General features: G+C 46.8%; 1 long non-coding RNA gene across 1 annotated transcript; it reads left to right on the forward strand.

The window, feature by feature from the left end:
* Positions 1-385: 385 nt before the first annotated feature.
* LOC139076716 (uncharacterized) lies at positions 386-5,333 on the forward strand. Its single transcript, XR_011528605.1, has 3 exons — positions 386-3,403; positions 4,204-4,276; positions 5,214-5,333. It is a non-coding gene; the product is annotated as an uncharacterized lncRNA (long non-coding RNA).
* The last annotated feature ends 207 nt before the right edge of the window (positions 5,334-5,540 follow it).

The following is a 5,540-nucleotide window of genomic DNA, read 5'->3' on the forward strand; positions in this document are numbered from 1 at the left end:
TGGGAGCGCGTTAGAAATACAGACGCCAGGCCCCAGGCCAGACCGACCCCATCAGGACCCGCAGTCCAGCGAGACCCCCGGGCGTTTCCCACGGACACTGATGCACGCGGCTCTAAATCTCGCTTGGGAACAAATCCTTTCAACAGGTCTTTGTCTTCAGGTTATAGTACTGAATGCTATGGTGATACGTCTAATTTTATTTTACATCTCCCATAAAAATTAGATTTTAAAAATGTTCATTTCTCTTGCCCGCCATAGGTACGTTTGTGAAGGAGGCGTCACAGAAGCGCCGCAGAAAGAGCGAGGGCGAGCCCCTCAGTTCGCATCCTCAGCCTCACGGCGTCAGCAGAATGGAGGGGCAGGCGTCTCAGTCCGTCTGTTGACCAAGGTACAGACCTGTCCCCACAAGTGCCCGGTCACCCTCTCTTTACCTCTCTTCCTTTGTCCCCTAAAAAGAGATGTGTTCGTGAGCTCAGAGGTGGTTCTCTGCTCTCCTTTGAGGGCTGTTCTTTCTAGGACATCTGGGGAAGAGACAAGCCTCGGTTGCTCTCTGCTGTGGAGTCATCGGCTTCTCATCACTCCCGCCGGCGTGTTCCTCCAGCGCCGGCCTGGCCTCGCTCCGGGCAGGGGTCCCCGCGCGGTGTCCCCTGTCACAGCCCCCGCGGAGGGTGCGCGCGCCACGAGCCCCTGCCCTGCCCGGTCCTGAGGCGGTTCCTGTGCACTAGGGAATCCATTGTGGGGACGCACACACTCACACACACACACATGCACACCCTTCTCCCAGGACAAACATCGATTCTCAGAGAAAGCACAAGCTAAATCAATGTTTTTCAAACTGTCATTTATGAACTTGTTCTCAAGAGCTCGTGAAAACATTTTTCCCCTTTAAAAACGAAGACGGAGAAGGTTAGGAACACTGGTGTAAACCCATAAGAAGGAGGAGAGCCCTCTCCGTAACTCGTCTCGGAAGCTTTCAAACTTGCCTATCTCACAATAGCATTATTTTTACCCGTTGCAGCGTCAGCTTCTAAGCGCTGCCCCAGCCCACCATCAGATGGACATCCATCCGCTCTCGGCTGCTTCTCCGGCCACCCGCGGCTTCATCTCCCAGACTTGGAGCCCAGCTGTGTCTGTCTCTCTCCGCCTCTCAACCTGCCTCACAAGGAGGGGCTGGAGGGTCGGCCGCCTGGGGACTGCCCACTGCGGCGGTGGTCTGGGACCTCGCTGTCCTTGGAGGCCCCTGGCGTCGTGTCGTCCCCTTTCCTGTCTGGGGTTGAAGTTGACTGAAGCACTGATGGGTCCCTGAGGAATTAGACTGGAGGGCAGAGAACCTTTTTCTTTCTGCGATATCTGGTTCAGATGTTTGTAGATATTTTTCCAAATTCTAAAAGAAAATCGTCTTTTAGAATTTGTGATGTAGTGAAAGAAATACAGGAGTGATATTTGTGAGACCTGACAGTGTGCCTCCTTTCTCAGCCTCGAGCCCCTTAACTATAAAATGAGCTGAAATCCGTCACAGCGCTGAAAAAACAGTGTGTTGTTCTTAAATATATAGCACGTGATTTATTTTATGTTTTTTCGTACTACTTATTTTTGAAAATTTATACTCTACCTTGTCTCAGAATGGATTTAAGGGGCTTTACAAGGATACATAAAAAATAGCAAGAGAGCATAAATTAGAACTGTGTGAAGAACAAAAGGGGAAAACAAAGAGAGGGACAGAAGATGGAGCCAGGCGGCAGCTCCACGTGCAGGCGGCCCTGGATGTCTTGCCCTCCTGCTTCCGGAAAATGTTGTACATGGTCTACACCGGATGAGAGCATGCAGGGGAACGTCAATAAGGCTCCCTGTAGGCAAGGCAACCGGGACTAGCGTCTATCCCAAGTGTGGAGAGTCTTCTTGCTTCTGAGGACCACTGACCCACCAAAAATTTAATCAAGCACTTTGTATAAGTCAAAGACAACTTATTTATTAGAATTATTTTGAAGAGTGATAGAACAATTGTTCTATACATTTCTTTTTTAAATTAAGAAGAGGCACCTCTCATATAAAAATATTTAATAAATTAGCACACGTAGGAATCAACCTATTCCAGTTTCAAAGATAGTCAGTTAAACGAGGGCAGAATTCGGGAGGAAGAGACCTACAGGGGGCTGGAGCGCACTGGCCAAGAGATGAGGGACACACACGACTGCTCTGAGCAGCTAGGAGGCTCCAGACCTTGGATTCAAAATGAGTGGGTGGGCGGTCTGATTTTAAAACAAGGGCTGGCAAGAGAGGCCTGAAAGTAACGCTGAAAAGGCTTTGGCTGTTTGGAGCAGGTCCTAATGCTTCTTTTGTCCACTGGGTAGCGGCAGTGTTGGGCGGGAAGGTTACTGATCTGTGGACAGAGAGCTGAAACCACAGACATCAACATGTAGGAACCAGGTAAGGTTCTCCAGCCTCACCTTTTGCCAGCCTCCAGGCCCCTAGCACACCTCCAAATATATACTCACACATGCGCATATGCACACACTCATGTACACACACACATTCATACACATGCACAGACACGCTGACACGCGCATTCACACACACACTGAGCCTTTGCAGATTGCTGAGGAGGCCTTGCTCCCTCTCACCTCAGTTGTGAGCACAAGCTGAAGACCCCTTTCGCAGGTTTCTCCCTTTTCCATCCCCACTGCCCTCCCTTTTCCCAGCAAACCCCACTTGTCCCTTATTCCATTTAAATGTCACTTCCTCCCGGAAGCTTTCTCTCCAAATCCTGGACTGGTAACTCCCCTTAAGCCACAGCTTTCACAACAACTTTGCTCAAAGCAGCACACAAAAGAGATGCGTTGCCGTAACATCTAACAAAAGAGATTTGGAGAGGCTACCGCATCAGAGAAGATCTGCCAGGGCCCCGGGGACACACCTTCCACCGCCGACACGCAGGCACACAGTGAGACGAACACAGAATAAGCAGGAGAGGCTAGAAATTTTGGATGGACAGCAACAGATGGAATATTTATTTATTTTAAATGCTTTTTTCTGGGAGAGCCACATGAGATGTGTATCTTATTTCCCGAGAAGTCTCCGGGGAAACAGCTGCCATGCGGTTTCATCCCAGAACTCTTTAGTACAGTACAAACAGTATAATGGCGGACAGACAGCCTTCACTGCCGCCCACAACGGTACAGAGCAGCCACGACTGCCCTCCGCTCTACCCTGTGACTTCTTCTTAATGTGATGTGTTCCCTACAATAAAACAGGGCAGTGACCTTTGGGTATTAAATCAGGTTTCCTGCTCCAGGACTGTGATCAAAACATTCTCATGCTGTTTTTTTCCTTCCGAATGGAACCAAAGTGCTTTAAGAAAATTTACCGAATCCTTGAAAAACTAATGATGCCTTTCTAGCCTCAGGTAAGTTATTGCAAAATTTAATTTCAGCTAAACTACCTGAGATTGCAAACAGCAAAATAAAGCATGGTACTGACCTGCGTGCTGCATGGCTGTTTTTCTCTCTGACCCGCACTTCAGAGTGAGCCACACTCTTGCAAAACACTCAGGGATGCCCAGAGTCTTGCAGTGACTCCAGGCATCTGTGACATGGACTTTTGTCCCTCTCGGCTCGTAGGTAGAGAGTCATGGTTCACCCTTTGTAAGCTCATTCATTCAACAATGTTTTTTCTTAACTAGAATGAAAATCAACTTTTTTTTTCTGAGAGTTTCATCATTGGAAACAAAAAGAATAGACACCCAGGATGTATATAATATTTTTAAGGCATTGCATCTGTACATTTAGTCATTTATTGCATGTTATCTTTTTATTTATATTTTTGGCTAGCTAGAATCCATTTCTCCTCTTTTTGAGAACAGCATCCTGACATCCTTTTGGTGAAGTACCCTTCCTCCCTCTGTGGGGCCCTGGTAGGACCATCAATCCAGGCATGCTGCCCTCCCCTTGCCAAAGGACAGGCCCGGGAGCTAGGTTAGATCAATTTCAAGTTAACTGATGGGAAAATAAAATAGTTGGCACTGTCCCGTTCCTGGGCTGGGACCCTGATGAGTTAAGCTCTAATTAGGGGCTGTAGATTAGTTCCTGCTGCTTTGTCCTCCACAACCTCCTTGATTGTTCCCTTCCCAGGCTGGGTTTTCAGCATTCCCTTCAGTTCTGTGAGCCACTAGTACCTTTCTGATAATTTGTTTTTTCTGCTTAATAGATTACTCGTGCTTGGAACCAAAGAATCCTTATTACGAAAGAATTTACAACCAGATGTGATGTTGAGGATAAAGGTAAGGAAGATTTTAAAAAAGCAAAAACAGGGGCCAGCCCAGTGGCGCAGAAGTTAAGTGAGCACATTCTGCTTCAGCGGCCCGGGGTTCACCGGTTCAGATCCTGGGTGTGGACATGGCACCGCTTGGCACACCATGCTGTGGCAGGCGTCCCACATACAAAGTAGAGGAAGATGGGCATGGATGTTAGCTCAGGGCCAGTCTTCCTCAGCAAAAAAAGAAAAAGAGGAGGATTGGCGGCAGATGTTAGCTCAGGGCTAGTCTTCCTCAAAAAAATTTTAAAAAACAAACAGAAGAGGAGACAATAGTTCAGTGTATTAGTGAGGAACAATGGAAGGCTAGCCAGCTAGGACCATGGTCAAAATCATGTCACAGACTCAGTTCAGGGAAGGGACACCACTGCTGCTGCCTCTCTGTGCTGAGTGCCACCGCAGCCCCTGGGCTCTGGATGCTGCCACTGAGATCAGGGCCACTGCTGTGTCTGAACAGTGGACATGGTGCTGCTCCCTCAACCTAAATGGGATTTTTCCCTATTCGGAGTCAGAGATCCAGCGGGTGCTTATAACTGACTGAGTGGCGGTCACATGTTCACACCAGCTGTCGAGGAAAGGGAAAGTGAGCATCTGCCATTTCAACTGCTCTGGTGGAAGGGGAAGGTGCATGGTGCAGAATTTCACATATTGTGGTGGAAGATCCTGCTGCTGGGCAGCTCATGTCTACAGTTTTCAGTAAAATTAGTTGGGTGGTGTCAGAAATGGGTCAAAAGTGAGGATTATGAGAAAGATTACGACAATATAATTGATGCTGAAATTTCAACCTAAAAAACTTGATTGAACAGTCAAACTAGACCTGTATGAAATATATAGAATATAAAGCAAAATGATTGATTAGTATTGTTTTTATGAAAATATGAACTATACATTTCTTTGCACATTAGAAGCCCTGAGACAGAGGTCTCCAGCTAAACTGCACCTGCATTCCTGACCCACAGAAGCTGTGAGATGGTAAATATTTGCTGTTTTAACATGCTAAGTTTAAGAGTAATTTGTTACATTTCAATTGGTAACTAATATACACCCCAATTAAAAGGCAGAGAGATTCAAATTGGATAAAAAAGCAAGAGTCAACTATGTGCTGCCAATAAGAAACATGCTTTTAGAAAGACACACAGCAAAAGTAAAAATATGGAAAAAGTATCTCATGCTAACAATAATCAAAAGACAGCTGGAGTGGCTCTATTAATAACAGATAAAATAGATTTCAG

Source organism: Equus przewalskii, chromosome 17, assembly GCF_037783145.1.
Source record: "Equus przewalskii isolate Varuska chromosome 17, EquPr2, whole genome shotgun sequence".
Lineage (NCBI taxonomy): Eukaryota > Metazoa > Chordata > Mammalia > Perissodactyla > Equidae > Equus > Equus przewalskii.